Here is a 19979-nt window from a genome sequence, read left to right as displayed (position 1 = left end):
AGTGTAGGGATTGCAGTCATAACATATGAATACTTATTACAATTATTTTATTTCCACTTGTCGGATCGTCTTGATTTGGTATGTTAGGTATAGGTGAGGCGCACTATAAGTTTCCGGAATGAATAAGAAAAAAATACTATAAATGAATTTATTGTTTCTCAAAATATTCTCCGTTAGAGTTAATGCACTTTTTCATACGAATAAAACAATTTTGAAAACATTTATGCCACTCCCTCGTGACAATCTCTGAAACATATTTTTCATACTCTTCGACAGCCTCTTCAGGTGATGAATATGTTGACCGCGTAACTGGTTCTTAATTTCTGGAAATAAATAAAAGTCACAAGGTGCCAGGTCGGGACTGTACGCGGGATGGCTCATTAGGTCAACGTTGTTCACTTTCAAAAATTCATTTGTCTGTCTGGCCGTGTGAGAACTGGCATTATCGTGGTGCAAGATGATACGGCATTTACGGGTATTTTTACAGTGTTTGTCAATAACATCCGGCAAACAAATAGTCGTGTACCAATCACTATTCATGGTACAACGATTCTCAAAAGCAACAGTAGCCACGTGTCCAGTTTTATTAAAAAAGAAGCAATCATTCGCTTAGAGGCACTTTACACGCTCGCCATATTGGTTGGTTTCGGCTCATCACGAAAGACCCATACGCTCGATTGTTGCTTTGTTTTGGAATCGTTACTATTAATACATATTTCGTCACCTGTTACTATGTCCCACACCAAATTTGACTCCCCTTCGTTGAATCTGGCAATCATGGCATTGCACCAAGTGACGCGATCCGTGTTTTGAGCCTCAGTCAAATTGTGTGGGATCTACCGAGAGCACAGCTTTTTCACAATCAAATGTTTGCGTAGTATTGATTGTATTTGACTCATGCCCATGCTAGATGCCCGGATCTCATGGTATGTCACATGCCTGTCTGTTCAAATCACGGCGCACAGCATTGATATTTTTGTTGTTCACAGCATTGAATGGGCGACCATCATAAAAATCGCTACTGAGATTCACACGACCGCGTTTGAATTCTGCAAACATGGTGCTTTATCGCCAAAAGCAGTTTGAAGCCGAGCAAAGCTCCGCTGAGCTGTAAAATTACACTTAAAGTCGTAGAAAATCATACTACGAAAATTTTCACGAGTTAAATCCATGGTTATGTAGACAACCAATTTCTAAAATGACGGTACCATGACAGTCAGATTAAACAAACTGTATTCTACAGCCAAAGAGTCCCTTTTTCAAATGTTCTAATTACTTATTAAATATTGTTTATGTACTTACAAATCCTAAAAATATAATAGGCTTGGGCCTTTTCAAGACGTGATTGAATACTTAGGCATTATTTTGTGCATGCTCCATAGTCGACCTCATCGTCATTTTCCATCAGGTGAGATGGAGAGGTCAAATGCGCACTTAATTTTTGATAAAAAAATGCCGTGTCGTATAATTTGTTATGTACTTACAAATATTCATTTTGGCAAAACTTAAATTATTATTACTACCTCCTTGGAATTAAAAATTTGGGTGTTTATATATATATATAAAGGTAAGACGCAAAATAAAATTGGTTTGAAATATTTAATATTAGTCTGTGTTTTATAGGATTGTTCTCTAACAGTTCGTGTGGCCAAGTCTTAGTTTGATACTTACTAAACAATTTGTAGATGTGTAGATATCATTCATAAAAGGAGGTCATGATTTTTTCTAGGGTTATATTTTTTGAAATGTTTAGCAAAAACTTTAGCAAGTAATTTTTTTTAACAAATTTTGTTATATGCCTATTTTGGTTGATTTAATGCAAAGAAATCTAAATCTAAAAAATATCTATTTAGATAGGTTTTGTGATATCTGTATCGTGAATTAAACCTAAATATTTGAAGCTTTGCACTTATTAATTAATTTATTTGTTAGATTCGCCAACAGAAATACATTATTAATATAGACATAAAATAACATTGCAGAAATTACTCGAGCGTAAACTCAATAATAGGCAAATACAGCATACACATAATATAACATCATAACAGAAGAGTTTACTGTGTGTTATGTTACACACAAACTTTGAATAATAATGCACATACAAAAAAATTATAAACAAATAATGTAAACAATGTGGTCAAATTAAATAGCAAAGTTAGGTACTGAATTGTTAGTCTGAACAGTTATATAATAAAGTTTTAAATTTATTTAATGAAAGCGAAAACAAATTCAAATCATATGACCTGCATTTATATGTTTTATGTAATTTATTGTAATCACAGTAGATTCGGTTCAAAATAGCATTGGAGTCAACATTAGTTCCTAATTGTTTGATATTAAAAGAACGGTAGGTAATTACTTAGTCTGGCGTTGCGACGAGGAATAGAAAACCGAAGTTGTAATAAAAGTTCAGGGCAATCAATTTGTCCCGAAACCAAATGGTATAGAAAAATTTGATTGACAATCCAGCGGCGACGTTGAAGGGTGCACATTTGAAAAGAATTTAGTCTGTCTTCGTATCCATTCAATAAGTGCAGCACTTGTTCTAGGTAATGTTATTGTATCTAATTTTCCAGGTGTATACGTTTTTTGAAGCCCTCGAGGCAATGTTATCGGCAAAGTCCACCGGTTCTTTTGCTTTCACTCCTTTCCGTAATACCTTTTTCAATATTTTCTGTATGACGGGTTTTATAAACATGTTGTACCAGCGAGGCAGTCATGCTATGTGATCGTATGTGCTGCATATGAGCGGGTTGAAAGGTGGTTCTCTTAACTAAGTCCAAACTTTCGATTTCGTTTAACTAAGGTAAACGATTATTTTATGGAGAACTATACGTTTTTACTACAAGATTCCGGAGCATATATTAAAATTATCATTTTCTAAGTATAAAACTTATATTAAAATTATTTTAATTAAAAAGTCATATTACGAAATTAAAGATTAAGAATTTACGTATTAGATAAAGATATACGATGACGACATGGGCCTAGATTCCACACATATTTTTGGAAACCATGGAATTTAAGTTTATTTGAAAAGAACAATCCCTAGAGTTTCTTGCTCGTTTTTCTCAAGGAAGTCAGCAGTGAACGAGCAGTAGTTTAAAATACGACGTTTTTACGACATTTCAAATGTAAATTTATTTTGCCTATGGAATAAATGGTTCTTTGACTTTGTTCGTTCGTTGTAACACTTTTAAGAATAGACGTGGACTGTATGGAAAGGAATGTCTGGAGAGAGACGGATTGGCAGGGAAAAAGGAATGCTGAACAACTGAACTATACTACAATTACCTTATAGGTCATCCTTAGCTGCACTCTTCCTCAACTTTCAGCAGACATCCTAATTAAGGGTCGGAACGCCTGGCGGTTCCGTTGGCGCAGTGGCTGTCAGAGGAGACTGCCAGTTGCGATGATGATCACTTCATTTATCACGGAACAGTGTTTAAGTATAGTACAATAACATAGTAAAATACAAGCGGTATTTCACACACATTTCTTACGCAGGGTGAGTTAAGACTTTAATTAAGACGGTGAATCCACAGAGCTAAACGATCATCGATGGGTGGTCCAAGGCGGACGCACGTTATACCCAGGACGGTTAGTTGTAGACTGTCCCAACTACGAACAGTTGCAGCAGGGTAAAAAGGATAGCAATATAAATGTTAAAGGAAATGAGGGTAGGTGAACCTACATGAACTACATCGGCGCGAACATATTTGAAATAACACATTTCATAATCTGTATTAGGTACTAAGTATCTATTTCAATTTTAGTCTTTCTTATTTATTTTCCTATTTATATTACTGTTTCGTTGTCCTCGTGCAGCTTAAAAATAGCTCTTATTATTGATACAAAGATCGAATGAACACGAAGATAAATACTTTCGATCCAGCTGGACAAGAACCATCGACTTTTTCACTAAACCCGGGCTATCACTCTCCCAACTGAACTACGGAATGAGTTATTATTATACGTAGACCATACGAATTTCTCCATGTGCTTGTTCTTAGTTCTTATGTTTCTACTTCTGTTCTAGTTCGTCCAAGACACACTACCTACTACACACACAATAAACAGACAGGTACCTAAACGAATACAAAATTTTATATAAGTAGGTATTCAAAGTACATACAATTAACAAGTATTAATTGCAGGAATTGAAATAAGAAGAATGCCGGTAAGAATCCTAAGCATCATATACGCATTTATTTAGGAAAAAATAACTAGATAGACTTGTGAATACACTTACTTACTAACCCAATAATTGCTAAGTGCCTAACAAAGGAAAAATAGACGCTTACTTTAGAACATCTTAAATTTTCTACGTACAATTGACAAATAAATATTATATGCGTATTTTAAATAACATATATTTATAAATACCTACCAAATATATAATCTGTATTTATTCGCATCCAGCACGTATCGCTGCCATCTTTTTGCCGCTCGTGAAATTGGCAGGGTTGTATAAATGGCGCACGGTCATTCGCCAAAAAGCCATAAACGTAGAAGGTCCCAACATCCCTCGTTTTATCCCCACACAGACACTTTAATAGTCTTTCATTACTCAAGTAGACGCGCGTAAAAACACGAATAAACTGTGAAGAAAATTGCATACCCCTGCATAATGCTCCTTGTCCATGGCGAGGCAATAAAACGTAAAGCAAAATTGGATCAGGAAATTGTAGGGAATTATTTATGGTCCCAACAATAGGTGCGCTATAAACTATGAGTAACAGTTATTGGAAGTTTTATAAGCCCAATTTTTATGTTTTAAAAAATTGGCAAGATGTTGCTCATTTGTCACCTTCGGAAATACAAAAAGGTAAAAAAAGGTACAGGTATCAACCTGGGTTGCCAGAATTGTTGGTAGTTAGAATTGGTTGCCATGCTAGAGGATTGTTAGTAGTTAGAATTTTCGGTTGGTAGAATTTATGAGTCACATTTTTGATAGTAAAGTTTGTGTCTCTATATTGTATCTGATATATCTTTTTTTAAAAGCCAATACATACCTACCTATAGGTAATACAAATAAATAATTATAATTATGTTAAAGAAGAGAAAGGACAAATCTATCAATTATTATTTATATAAGGCTTTTGCGGTGACAATCACTATTTAACGAACTCTCATTGGTCCTATTAGTATAACAAGCTAGTATGACCACCAATAAACAGCCGATTTTTCATATTATTTTTTTGTTTATACCTTCAACTGAGTGAAACATCTAACTTAACAGAAAAGTTATATTAGTTTAACAGGCTATAACAAACTGTAAATCTTATCTATAATATCAAAACTGAAAATTGTAAAACTAAATCAAGTAAAACATAATTTTCAAAAAATAATTTGTGAAAATTCACTGAATGTGGTCCATAACATACTAAAATACCTTCAAATCCCCAGCACGTCTCAGCAAATAGCAAGCCATTAGACTTTTAAAATAATTTTTACGTTATGTTATTTAATTAATACCTTCATTTTTATATAATTGTCTACAATTAACCCTTATGAAGTAAACTCGTGTTTTATTCGATGATGTTCGTCAAATTCGTAATTAATTTTACGAAATTATTTAGATTCTTAGACTTTCGATGCTGACAGGATATTACGGTGGGTCATAATTACTCTAAAAATTAAAAGTATATTTTTAAAGTTCCTCACAAGCGCTTTTGTTACAACATTTTTTGTGCGAATAATATATTATTACTATTCCATTGTTAATATGGAATACCATCGGGTATCTTAGCGACTCCTATTGTAGCAACACGACCAAACAATCTTGATTTACTGTGTATCGTAAATCTTAAATTAGCGGTTTACGCAACGTATAAAACCACGGTAAAGCCAGAACTAATCAAGTAGGACCAATATTTTCGCGTCATTTTCAGGGGTCCCATGTTCTGTATAGGGTGATTTTATGACACCGTACACGTTTTTATGTTTACATTGTAACGGAAAGAAATAGGGGATATAATAGAATAAGTTGTAACGACGTGAATGGTTTTAGCTAAATACATTTTTTAATAGAAGTTATGAAACATTTTTTAGTAGGTACACAAACAGACTCAAAAACAAAAAAAAAATTTAGTTATTTACAATAGTGGCGGTTTGTATTGATATAAATATAATATTCAATATCGACTAAAATCCTAGCTTCATATAGTTACACGACTTATTTAAAATTTTATTAGCAACTGAAATTCATTCCTCGTTATTGTATTCATATTTTCCACCTTCCTGACGTAACATAGTTTTACCATAAATTATTTAGAGATAGAACAAATTGACTTTTAGTGTTAAAAAATCATGGGCAATAATCGGCGAGTACCTTACGCCGATTGGCAAATCCTTTACCACGATGGCAAGTATTACAGTGTATGCCATTGATACGATACGAAGAAGTGCTAAAAAAAACACATCGGCGGCATCAAGTTTCCTGCTAAACAATACAAAAGACTTCAACGACCGCGGTATTGCATGCCCACAGTAGAGGTTTGGACGCTCCAGGTAAAGTTTGAGTTACTGTTTATAAAGACCACATTTTGACTTCGACTAAAGTGGAAATTGAAGTTTCTCGTTGAAATTGTTTGCAAATAAGATATCGACGAGATCTGGACATCATTACGTACCATTACTTGGATAATAATAATAACAATAACGCACACGCTCAACATAGCCCCGCATTAGGGTAGGCAAACCCTGTGTCACGGGTGCCATGGATACACACATAGACAACCACAAATTACACCCAAACTCCTGGTCCGGGAATCGAACCTGGGACCTCTGGGTGGTAGTCTGGTATGGTAAGCGTTCGGCCACAGAGGCAGTGGATGGTTCGGAAATATAAAAAGAATGAATAAAAGAAGATTGACGAAATAATTTATAGGGCGAAAGTGAGCGGGCAAGTTAGTTTAGGTTCAAAGCGAACTTGTTATGGACGTCCAAAAGAAAGGCCAGGTGGAGAGTACCCTTAACCGACGAGCATTCATGAAAGCCACTGCCACTGCAGCAGTGATGTCGAAAGATATGTGTGTCAGGATCGTAGCAAGTGGAAGGTTATTTTCTACACATAGAAAAGAGCATGAAGTATGTGTAGATATCACGTTTAAATAGTTTATTCCTTTGCTATCGGTGTTGGGAGACGAGTATTTGCGAATATTTAAAGACTTAACAATGATGCTTAGTTCCCGTGACTATGAGTAGTGTATTGAGAAGAACCTTTTGAAGGTATGCAATGAGATGGTGGGAAAAAAGTTTAAAATAATTTCATGTATCAATATTTTTTCATTAACTTCACGGAAACGAAATACTCCCCCTGATTTGGATTAGGGGAATTTTATGTAATTTGTGATAATATTAAATAGGGGTTCTGTGTTAGGTGGAGTTCAGCAGTTTTCAATTGTAACACTTATTTACCTACAAATTTATACTTATTATGTACTACTTAAGGTATACTTTCTTTATAAATGCACACACGTTAGCATAATTCCTAATTTATTATAGCTTTGAGAAGTACACCTATACCTGTATAGGAGCAACCCCATATCATTCCAAATTAGTTTTCATCATAGTGTCCCTCTCGATCAACCCCTGGGTTATACGGGAAGGGCACTATAACCAGTGCAAGTAAGCCCGCACAGGGACCTTCTCAGTCAGGTCCTGACCCCAGAGCAGCCCGTTTGCACAAACTTCATCCGATTCTCAAAAGGCCTTGGTTGAGCTGCCCCGGGTGAAAGTACAGCATTTATTTATTTTATTTATTTATACATTCTCTTATTTCCCGTTGCGCATTGTATAACTAGCGGTTGCCACCGCTAAGCCGTAGACTCTACTACCATGCAAAGGTCCCAGGTTCAACTCCAGAGCCGAGAGAAATATTTGTATAGCTTACATTTATTTCTCTCGTGAGTTTGGGTGTAATTTGTGGTTTCAGACAGAGCTCCCTAATGCGGGGCTATGAGTGCGTGCTTTATTTATTTATATAACATTATAATGTGAGTATTACTGCGTTCCAGTTTTGAAGATCTTTGCGATTTAAAGCTCTGAGTGGCACTGCAACTGTCATGGATAGGCGTGTCGCCTAGTAACAGGAGCACGACTTGATCGTCCCGTCGCTTGGTCGTCATAAAAATAATCGTTGCTTTTTCCTTTAATTTATGTTAATAATAAATAAATAAGTGTCATACACTGCTCGAAACTAGAACTGTGTTCTATCATAAACATATATATCAGCTTTCGATTGGAGAGATGCGAACGAAGCAGGTTTAATGTCGCCAAGGGACAGGCGTGCCTCTTCTTTACAAAACATATAGTGCCCTTAATGTGCCATTAATGTGCTGCTGCAAACAAGTAACTAACTTAATCTTAAACGATAGTAAAATATACAACACAAAAAATATAACAAAGTATTGTTACATTACTTACAGTTAGTTGCTGAATACAACACTTCGGCTACAGTGATTTTAAATAAACAAATAGGTAGAGCTAATGGGTGATGATGACGTAAACATCTCATGTTTACTACTTTAAGATATCTGTCTATAGTTATTTTTGTAAATGTGGATTTCCTTTCCTTTTCCACATATTTATATACGTATGCACTATGTATAGTACCTAATCTTTATGTATGAATACATAAATATGTATAAGTATACTACCCATTTAGGTCATAAAACTACATGGAAGGAAATACTCTAATAAAGGGCGTTTTATGCTCTTAGCGAACGCTTTTTATCTCGTCTCTTCGTCCAGGGAATAGCTTTTTTATTTTTACGGCGGACGTGTCCGCTACCGTCTACTTCAATTATTTATACGCCCGATAAAAGTGGGTCTCTTCTACGATACGCATCTTTAACAATAAATGCTACAAAATATATTAATACGTAACGAATATTTATATATTTTTTGCTGATAGCCAAAATCAGTATCTTCTTCAAAATAATAATAATAATAACGTACACACTCATAGCCCCGCACTAGGGACACCCTGTGTAGCGGGTGCCATGGACTCACATATAGACAACTACAAATTACGTCTAAACTCGAGAGAAATAAACGTAGGCCATATAAATATTTCTCTCGGCTTGGGAATCTAAACCCGGGGCCTCTTGCGTGTCAGACCAGCATGATAACCGTTCAACCACAGAGGCACTTTGTACTTCAAATCGAGTGTACGAACCGGACTCAATTGTTGGAATTGGATTATTAATTGTGGTATTTTAACTATCGTATCCCGACCAATAGGTTAAATTGTAAATAAAACTAAAAGTTAATAACTAAAACCTACTTCCTAAACGATTTAAAAGCATATAAGTATATATTACATTATTAAACATTTTAAAATCAGAGCGAAATCATCTCTTTAATTACGCATACCTTGGAAACGCCCTTAATTTTCCTGCTTCGTGAAATTTTGAAGTCAAATTTCCTATAGTATTAATGCAAAATACTTAATTTTTTGTTATTATTTTTACTTATTTTTATCATTGCAGAGTTCGGGAAGTAAGGGATTGCTGCACGAGTATGAGTTACAAGTTACAAGTTCAATGCCCGCTCCAGCAGAGGGATGTGGGTATAGTGCTCTTCTCAAACAATTTGAGGAAATAATAAAATACTAAAAGAAATAGAGAGATATATAATAAAATGTGTAAAAAAATTATATTTATTTATAAAAAGTAATATCTGAAATGTTAAGATAATAGCTAATAGAAAATGTTGTTCTTTTTTCAGGCACATTAATAGTACTTAGTCTGCTGAATTTCTGATAATGTTGTTGAATGTGTGTACACATATTGTATTTTCGTTATCGCTCTTCTCACTGAAACTCATTTTCGCGACGAAAATACAAAAAAAGACGAGAAAGCAGAAAAGAATACCATAATACTATAATTTATTTTACCGCCTTTTTTTTAAAGTAAGCGGTACAGTTTAATTCTCACAATTAAGAACGCTTGGCAGTTGGCTGTATGGGTTTTCTCTTGCTTGTTTACCTACATAGTTCATTTATAGATTTAAAAGTTTAGCGCAGCGCATAGTAATGAATTTTCATACTTAGAATTAGGAATTGCAATATACGACTGTTATTATTAGGTGGAATGTACTCGTTTCTCACGGACTAACTGTACTTGTTTAAAAATAAATAATAGTAATAATGTACCTGACAACCACATCAATTTGCATGGTCTCAAACTAGGGAATTTCCTGTGCTATGAGTACCAGAGCGACGGAACTCACTCTGAGGCACTTCCCAGAACACGCAGACCAGAACCAATTTAGCAAAGTTAATTTCCCAAATAATAGCCACATCGTCAGGTCGTCAATCCCACAAAGCCAATATTAAAACTAATATTAAAACGAAGGCATTTAACCTGTGCGTTCTACCAGTTATGTCCTATGCAGCCGAGACGTGGACGTTAACAACAGGCCTCATCCATAAATTCAAAGTCACTTAGCGTGCGATGGAGCGAGCTATGCTTGGGGCTTCTCTGATGGACCGAATTCCTAACGAGGTCATACGTCAGAGTACTAAATTGACCGACATAGCTCTCAAAATCAGTAAGCTTAAGTAGTAGTGGGCCGGGCATGTCTGCAGGAGGGTTGATCGTCGATGGACCAGACTTGTTCTGGAATGACGACCATGTCAAGGAAAACGTAGTGTAGGAGTCCCTGTGGCAAGATGGACGGACGACGTGAGAAAAGTGGCCGGCGGCGGCTGAATGCGGGCGGCACAACACCAGCGGGTTTGTAGCATATGAATCCGGGGTTGGTTTAAAGTCGCAACGGAACCCGAATGCGCCCAAATGCGAGTACCATGTGATCCCGGGATTGGTTGCTTGTCAAAAATAATTAAATTTGAGTCGCATCCAGTACTGGGTTCAGTTGCACCTCGAGCGATGACATTAAATTTGTATCGTGTACACCTTATGCCCAGTGGATGTGTGGAAGCTGATGATGAATTTCCCAATTTGGTCCTACCGGGAATCGAACCAGGAACCTTGTCATAAAGCGCCCATAGTGTAAACCACTGGGCCGCCGCCGAGGTCGTCAAAAAAGTATGTTGGATATAGAATAATATGTACAGAGAGTGTTTTAGGCCTCATTGATAGGGGTATTACTCGTTGAAATATTGGACTACGTAGTGTTTGAGAGATCTCTCAAACACTACGTAGTCCAATATTTCAACGAGTGATGGATCCATCACAGCTATCGGAAGTATGATGTCACGAGCGCTATAATGTCAACCTAATAAATATATCTTTGACTAAATAGCGACATTCACTCTTCTTTTTCTCTGCTACTCTCAATATCAAGCGGCGTTTTATCCCCTCAGTATATTATGCTTTTGTTGCCGGTGCAGCTTGTGTAGGTATATCACGTGACTTTTACTTGAAATTGGTAAATTCTTGAAATATAGTAAACAGTTTGTATGTAGATTGCATTGTGGCCATGAGAGTAAACATTCGTTTGATTATATAATCCTTTAAAATTAAAAGAATTTATACCAAGCGAAAGTAAGTTCAGAATCATAATTTTTAAATTGTATTGCCTTAAAAATACGTATTAGAGACAACTCGGGTCAAGCACTTTTGTAATTTAAGGCTTACTGCACATAAAATATAAGAGTTAGGAACACAAAGGTATGACTTCCAAATAAAGCATTTATTGGGCTCTAAATTTAAATAGAAACAAAACTTTAAACATGTGGCTTTAGTTAAATTTTAACATTATTAACAAAATTGTGTGTCTTAGGACAATACCTATCTGGAACAAAAAATATATCAGGGTCCTGATTTTAATTCAAATCGGAATTGATTCGATCGGGCAGCCCACCGCAAAAGCAAAAAAATAGTATGTGATGAGTAAAATGTTCTGCCTAGTTCTTATTAGTACATATATTCTATTACGCCCACTTGTTCCGTGGTAAAGTTCTATTGACAGAACTACAGATATTTTTCTTCCTTTTTGTTCCGTTAATAAATAAACAGTTATCTTCACAGAACTACCTACTGAGACTTTTCTCTTCCACTAGTTCTGTGAATGATAAAGTTTTATTTCTTATTGTTATGCATTTTAATAAAATCAAACTAAGAAATTCCCAGTAGGTTCTGAGTAAGTTATACTCCGGCACATTACGCACACACGAAATGTTCCTTTCTGAAATTATTCTGCTGCGAATTGAATCTGGGATCTCTTTAAGGTATGCCCAGTCGATGCTCTAAGATAACTGACCCCTTAGCCGATCTTTTGGTTCTGAGAGCCTTCTTACGCATTCAAGAGAAAAGTGTAAAGGGAGTCCGGTTTTTGTAATGTAATCAAAGATCAAATTGGCTTAAAAAAATTCTTAAAATGTCATTCACTAATGATGGAGGAAATCATATCAAAATGAATTTTACGGCCCACAAGTAAAAGGTTAAGTTGGTTTAACACCTTTCTTCACTCTGCTCTACTCAGAACCAAATTGTCAGTTAGGAGGGTCAGGTACCTATCTTAGAGCATCGATTGTATATACATATACGATGTATATAAGAATAGTACACGATCGCACCAATTACCTACATGTAAGGGAGTGGCCAAACTTATTAACACGGAAACGTTTTGCTGCGATCGTGTTTAACCACACTTATCGTATTAAGCCGATTCGTTGTTGACGCGGCCGTTCGCGCGCCGTCGCGTCATTTCTTTCTAAGCCAGGTTTCGTCGTCATCTGCATGGGTACCGAGGCGACCGGAAATTTGCAGGATGCAGATTCGTTGCCGACCTGTGTCGAGCCGCGTTAGTACGAACCGATGCGCAACGCACAATGTCTTTTTAGCAATTTCCCAAAAAGTTGTTAAAAAAGGTATTGTTTTGAATGCATGTGATCATTTATTGTTTGTACGGGCACATTTTTATAATTTTTGGTTGAATTACCGTTTTCTGAGCGCAATAGCTATAAACGTAACCGATGTTACTATAAGTGCAATGAATACAACAATGAATGCAATTATCTCTGGAGTTATCAATTCATCGGAAGCATTATGATATTCCTCAAGGTACTTTTCCACATTTTGGTACCCATCCAGAAAATCCATTATCAACGTTGAAGCCGCTTTTCGGGGTTCACAGTACTGCGTTCTTTTAATGAACTACAAGAATTCTTCTTAAATATGTACCGTTAAGAGCAGACAGACTTTTACCTGATAGAACAAACGTTTATTTATAAATATTAACATCTGTAATTTGAAATCAATATTATGGAATGGACATAAAAGAAAGAATATTTAAAAAGTGAAATTAATCAATAAAACTAACATGTCACTTGTTGACCAAAGTGCACAGGTTTTTTTCCATCTTTAATATAATTTATCACCACCGACAATTAAGCATAGTAGGTATATATACTATATTAATAATTATAATTTACATGTATGTATGAATGATCATACCATATTAAATAATTCTTTCTATTTTATATTTGCTTCTCGCGAACTGCGTTGGAAAGTGTATGATCATTATAAATGAACCAATAGAACCAAGAACAATAAAATTATTATTTTTTAGCCATTCTATGTTCTAAGTCTATGGCTTGAGTTTGGCCACAAAAGAAATTATGAATACTGTAAAGGTGTTTTACTATTAGCTATCGTCTAAATATATGAAGAGGCTGTACGGTGGAACCGATGCCTATCCTATTAAATGGGTTAAAAATTAAAAATGAAAAAAAAAACAAAACATTTCATTGGTTCTGTTCTGTTCCATTATTTTATTTCCTCGTAGAAAAAGTATTGCATGCAATCATTACTTAATTAAGTCTTATAATCTCGTACCTATTACTTAGGCCACTCGGCTCTTACTCGACTTTGAAAACACTCATTATGCAGCGATTGCATAAAATACTATTTCTCAAACACGGAGACGAAAATAAACACACTGGACGAGGAAAAAATGTAAGTAATTCTTTTTGACAAAGAACATAAAAAATGAAATCAAAATTATAGATAATTGTCATAGATGTGTTAGCAAAAGAAGGTTTTCCAACAAATACCTACCTACATTGCTAGTTAAAAGATATATTTTATCTAAGGTCAGTTAAATAATTAACTCTAATTTTAAAAGTGTATTCCTAAAACAGCACTGTGCGTGTATGAATCAATTCTAACATAAACCAGATAATGGTATGAATTAAGCGTGGTTCAAATAGACTTAAGTCCCTACCTTATACTGAATAATACTGGCAAAAGCAGAATTTCCGTCTGCAATCGTAGAGCCATTGAAATTCATCACTTCTTTAGCTTGCTTCCACAGCTAGAACTTGCTGAATTAAGAATGAATCCGTGATTGATAGGAAAAATAATTTTAAAGAAGTATTTGTATTTGATTATACTATTTTTTTTATGATACTTTGTGACTGGACGAACAAGTCCTGCGAGTGGTGGTAAGCAAAACGCCTGCTAAAAGCAGTTGCGGTGTCACTCGGTGCTTTAATTCGCAAACATCTGCGCGGCACTGCAATTGCGTCCGTCACCCTGAAACATAATTTAACAAGACCCATGTGCTTGTAATTTTGTCTGCGCCCTTACCCTTCAAAACCCAGGTACCATTAGGTAACGATCGCAACAAAGTTTCGCGTAAGTTGTTCTAAAATTATTAATAATATAATGTAGCTAACAAGGCTATTTAATTATGCACGGCATTTTAATAAAAAAATCAGTTTTTCAGTTTCCTAAATAATAAATTCGTTTATTCATCGTCAAAAACCAAAAACGAAGATTTGCAACTAGAACATAGAGAAAGAAGAAAGTCTGCTAGTAGTTTCGTTCCGTAGTTTAGTTGGCATAGTGTCTACCACGTGAGTGTTCGATCTTTATATTAATAATTCTAGTAAAAGAGGAGTAATTTCACAAAAATAATTGAATATCATGGTGGTCAAACATCGAGATATTCAATAAACTTAAAAATTAGTTTATTCATGCTTTCAAACAAACCTTCTACTCATCTTGACTTGCGGCCATGATCTCTACACGCATTTACGAAGGCATAGGATTATAATTTTAGATCCCCAGTCACGTAATCTTTTATCGATCCCTAACGTTTTGTGTAGACCCGCCTTTATAGTAATGGCGGCACAAAAGGTCGCTGCTGATTCGTCGAGAAACCCGTGCTTTCTCTAGGGCAGAGCACGCATGCGCTTTTGTATGCTGCTTGCATCTCTATGCAATATGGTCGAATCCAAAGATCCAGATTTATAAAATAGGATGATAGTTTGATTGAAGAATTTTTATTTGTTGATACTCACACTTTCCAAAAAACGATTGATTGTGTTGAAGGAGAAAAAAAAGTTAGGTGTAGTGTTGTACAAAGCTTTTAGAAGAACTGACATACGAAACAAAAACATGAACGAAAGTCATGAGTATATTTTAAATTACAAAATGTGTGATTAAATACTATGCACAATCGTGTGTTTATCATTGAAACTGAAGATTGTCTCAACGTAAGTAAATTTTTAATTGTTAAACAATTAGAAAAGCTCTGAATTGAAAAACTTACGTTAGTACCTATAAATGCCAAAATGCCAGCATTTTGCAGCAGCAGGTACCAGGTGCCATGGGCATAACTATGAAAATTTGTGATCATGACTTACTCAAGTACCTACCTATTTTATATACCTTACAAGTTTTAGCAATTGCCATGCACCCTTTTCGGATTTATACCACTTCTCACTTCACGATGTTTTTTTTTTAAATTTCTTACTGTTACACAGTTACCTTTTGTTAATTAAGCATTTATTTTTATTCAATGCATCTAGAGTTCTTTATTTTTTACCATCCTCTAAGATCTAGAGCGGTAAATTTCGCGAGCTAGTACTAACAGGTTTTTTTTTGAACTTTTGGAGTTCACTAAACCGTGTCTAAATGAAAACTGACCAAAAACCTCTTATTTTTACAATAAATACTTTATCTACATTCATGTTACTTAAGTATAGTGATGATTCATGAATTCGCCTTTTGTGTGTAGAAGCCAATAAAATTACGAGGTGTGTATAGGAGTAAATTTGCTTTATTGGAAAAACATCTGACGCACAGGGTTGAACTTTATTTTAGGTTCTGTAGATATAGTAAGTACTCGATCACAAGTGTTTCGATTTTTCTTATATATGGTATCGGGGGCATTCCACATGAAATTTCATGATTTAGGTATAATAAATAAATACAGTTAGACGAATAGGTGTGTTATTACTGTGCAACGGATGTCACACAATCGCGTCTGCTAATACCATGTTAATACTCGTTTTACTAGATATAGCACTAAGCAACGATTCTATGGGTGTATATAATAATAAATTTAATCCACCTGACTTATATACTATTATGTATTATCATTTATATTTTGAATAGGCAGGTGCTACACAGGTTTTCCTTACAGAATCAATTTCACTTGCTAGTCAGCACGTAGTAGGTATGATTACCCAAAATTGATTAAGTAGGTACTTATTATGTTTAGGGGACATTCATTATGTTAAACTTTGAGCTATGTTCTCGACTTTGATGAAGTAATAAATTCTGTGGATAATTGTGAGAGGTAAAAAACCTCGAGTACAAAACATCTAAAATCCAAAATATGTAGTATTTTTTATTTTAGATGTTTTGTACAAACGTTGCTTTACAATGCTAAAAATTACGCAATAGTAAGTCATGAAGTCCTAACGCTGTTTGTTTTTTATTTAACATATTTTATTAAGATTAATTTGAAATACCTAATATAGAGCCACATTCTGTTTAAAACGCTCTGTACTTAGTAAAAATTGCTATTTAGGGCTTTAAGTTCTTTACCTCTCAATTACAGAATTATGGAATGAGTTGAGTCACTTGTGACTGTTACAGAACCCAAAGCGTTGGTTTGTTTCAAATCAAAAACACAACTGTTTCATTTCAAATCCGTAACAATCGCGAAAAATTAAGAACTCGATAATAAATTGAGGTTAACACTTACTGAGTTAAAGTTGTCAACCCTGGCTTCGATTCTGGACATTTTTTTGTTATTTAACCCTTCCTTGGTCGTCCATTCATGCTCGTTTAATGACCACGTTTACGTAACAATGTGAGTGATAATCATCCGTTGTTCGGCCATTTTATGGTTTTATAACACAAATAAAGTTTGACATAGTTCCATTTACGATATCTTGGAACTTTTGTTTTTTTTTGTTGAACTTTTTTGTGTGCTTTTTCGACGTAAAACGTTGTATCACCCTTTACTACAGAATACATATTTAATTTAATGTTTTTTTTTATACCAAGTGATGGGACGAACAAGTCGTGCGCCTGGTGGTAAGCGACATGCCTGTTCATAACAGTTGCAGTGTCACTCAGACTTTAAATCACAAAGATATGACTGGCACTCCCACTGCGCCCATCACCCTGATTCATAAGTTGATAAGTTACACGTGCCTGTAACTACACCAGCACCATTCACTCTTCAAAACCGAAACGCAGCAATGATCACATTACTACTTGCCAGAAATAGGAAAGGTGGCAACAACTTTTTCAAAAGGAGCTCTGGTTCTACTAAATAAAAATATTTAATGCTTCATTTTCATTTTTCATTTTCATTGTAGAAAGGGCGAAAGCGCCATTACGAAAAACTTTTAGGGGAACGTGTGTTAGGTATAACGACTGTTTTAAAACATTTACGTACAGTTTAACAATTCAATTTTGATTTTAATCAAGTTTCTATTCATGAGTAGATTTTTTGTTGATAGCTAGGTATCCAAACGAAAAGTTTCTAATTAAGTTTCACATTTCGCATAGCATTTAATGTTATCATCTTTCACAATTATTATTTGCTAACTGTGATCTTGTTTGTAAATTTGTATGAGATTGGTTGTCACGTTACAAAATTATATATACGTCAATTAGTGTCAAGATCGTAACTAATATCTATTGTCTTATGGCTACCAGTTTTAATTTGGCGTAAAGTTAAAGTAACCGCTTTGAGCTGACTTCCCCTAAATCATAATTGTAACATATAAGTGGCACAACTAAGATAGGGTAGACCGGAGGTAAAAGTAACACTTTTTACGCACGCTTCGATTATAGAACTGCTTTAAACGTATCCTTAAAATATTTCCCGTGTAAGGTAAATATATTTGGCTACAAACATTTGTTAGTGATTATTCGATATTATGCTTTAAAATTTAGATTTTAAAGGTTTTGTGAGACGGGGATATGTTACTAATGCCCCGGTACAAAAGTAATACCATTTGAAAACAATAAGACGCAGCGAAAATTTAGAAAAGTACTAATGTTTTTATGATTAAAATGAACCTCATTTCAGTTTTGTTTTAATGAGATATAACATTAGTGATAATACTGATAATTAAAAACATGTAAAAACAAACAAAAATAGTAGTCTTAGTTTTATTGGCAATGCTTTTTATGGCTATGAATTTGAAATTTAGCCAGAAAAACTTGTAAGTATTAATATATCTAATCTAAACACAATTAACTTAAATGTAAAATTTTGTACTCGAAAATTAGTTTTTAGTTTAATGAGATGTTGTTTGTGACAACTGCCCCCTCTGTTAGTATTACCCCCAGAGCATAATATTAAAGTATCTGTTACCGTATCAAAAGTTACAATATAATAATGTTTGCACACTATGTTCTAAGGAAGGGCTCAAACCTGTGTTCTTTATTCTTAGCACTTCTCCTCTACCTGCGATGCAAATGACGTTGTTAATCGAAGGTATTAATGATATTTGAGCATTTTCACAATGTCCAAGCTAATTTGCATATTTTTTAAATAATAAGCTGTCATCAAAAGGTGTGTTTTCTTTACAAAAAGGTGTGTTTGTCCAGTGCAAAAAAATATTTAACAAGTAAATAAACAATTTATTTGTTTTACATCATAAAACTTTAATGTTTGGATTTGGTCGATTTATAAAACAAAAATAAAAATATTATTTAACAAATGCTCACAAGGTCAATTGTAACGTCACAATTGCCTCCGGAATATCTATGTGTTACAACTGCACCAGTGGACGTACCCATTAGAGAAGAATATTCATTATCTTTAAAACTACTGTGAAATACATATACACACTGTAATATTACCATAACCTTTGATCTTTTAGAAACCTAGTTACCATCTTACAAATATAAATTCTTCGTTAAAAGGCCAATAATTTGTGTTTAAAAATCAATATAAGAATATATACATATATACCTTGATGACATGGAAATACAAAATGGAAATACAAAAGGGTATAACAGTCGATCGCACCACGCGCTGCCACCACTCGACTAAATTCAAGACCGAAAGTGTCTGAGGAGTACCTAAGTACAAGCGCACACGCTTAAAAATGACTGACCGTTTTCGAAATATAGACAAAGTTTCAATTGCCCCCTGTTACTTTTGCCTCCGGTCTACCCTAGTACATATATGTATATATATTTTAAATTATGCGGTTTTTCGCCTTTTACCCATCATGATGTAGGTCATGTCTAATACAAGTAGATACTTATTTAAAGTTAGTTTTTGCTGTTTAGGTGAGTATAAGACGCCCAATGTTACCTATTAAATATATTGCCGGTATCAAGGGCGTATCAGCTTTGGCTTTGGAAAAGTCAAATTAGGTATCTACGTTGAGTTTGAAGGAAGTTAGAAGTATGTTTTAAAGAACAACACGGAACTATCATATTACAGACAAAGAATTATTTTGCAAATTTTGCCGTCTCTACCTATAACAATAACATTTCAGTGTACATAGCTACATACTAGATATGATGTAATACAAGTTACATAACATTAAAAATGCTTTTCAGTATACATAAATTACAAAAGATATGCTATAATTATATTTTTTTTGTATTTGTTACAGATTGCCTATTTCTGTCGCCAAGCAGTCAGTAATGTGAGCATTAGGTACAGCGTTCTGGGTAAGGATGTTGGTGAAATTAAATGCACATGGGACTTGTCAAGGCGCAGTGTGGCAGTGC

The sequence above is a fragment of the Hyposmocoma kahamanoa genome, unplaced genomic scaffold (assembly GCF_003589595.1).
Source record: "Hyposmocoma kahamanoa isolate Upper Pololo Valley unplaced genomic scaffold, ASM358959v1 94, whole genome shotgun sequence".
Taxonomy (NCBI): Eukaryota; Metazoa; Arthropoda; class Insecta; order Lepidoptera; family Cosmopterigidae; genus Hyposmocoma; species Hyposmocoma kahamanoa.
This window is presented reverse-complemented; position numbering follows the sequence as displayed.